Source organism: Primulina huaijiensis, chromosome 5 (genome assembly GCF_012295235.1).
Source record: "Primulina huaijiensis isolate GDHJ02 chromosome 5, ASM1229523v2, whole genome shotgun sequence".
NCBI classification, from domain to species: Eukaryota; Viridiplantae; Streptophyta; class Magnoliopsida; order Lamiales; family Gesneriaceae; genus Primulina; species Primulina huaijiensis.
This window is the reverse complement of record NC_133310.1, coordinates 4,784,757-4,785,730: the sequence shown is the minus strand read 5'-3', so window position 1 is coordinate 4,785,730 and position 974 is coordinate 4,784,757.

Below are 974 nucleotides of genomic sequence, written 5' to 3'. Positions count from 1 at the left end.
AATTCTTTCTTTAACAACCAGAAACTTGATGTCAATATGTTTTGAATTCGTCGAGCTCCTGTTATTATTGGAATACATAACTGCTGATTTATTGTCACAATGTAATCTTAGTGGCCTTTCAATGCAATCAACAATGCGCAGTCCCGTGACAAAATTTTGCAGCCATATTCCATGATTGGATGCCTCATAACACGCTACAAACTCAGCTGCCATGGTGGAAGAGGCTATAAGTGACTGTTTAGCACTCTTCCAAGAAATGGCACCTCCACCAAGGAGATAGATGTAGCCCGACGTAGATTTTATACTATCTTGGCATCCAGCAAAATCGGAGTCAGTATACCCAATGATCTCAAGCTGATCCAACCTCCGATATATGAGCATGTAATCTTTTGTTCTCTGTAGGTACCGTAAGACCCTTTTGACTGCTTTCCAATGTTCCACTCCTGGATTACTTAAATATCGTCCCAACATTCCTGTCACGTACGCAATATCTGGACGTGTACAAACCTGAGCATACATCAGACTCCCCACTGCAGATGCATAGGGAATCTTCTGCATTTCCTTTTCCTCAAAATCATTCTTTGGGCATTGTTTGAGACTAAATTTGTCTCCCTTAGCCACAGGGGTATCCGTTGGTTTGCAATCTTGCATCCCATATCGCTTGAGAACTTTCTCGATATAGCTTTTTTGAGATAATCCAAGAATACCTCGAGAGCGATCCCGATGTATCTGAATACCCAGTACAAAAGATGCATCACCAAGATCTTTCATCTCAAAATTCTTAGCTAGAAATCTCTTGGTGTCATGCAACAACTCTATATCGTTGCTAGCGAGCAGGATGTCATCAACATATAAAACCAGAAAAATATACTTACTCCCACTGAACTTATGGTACACACAATCATCGACCAAATTCATCTCAAAACCAAACGAGATGATCACTTGATGAAATTTGAAATACCATTGTCGAGATG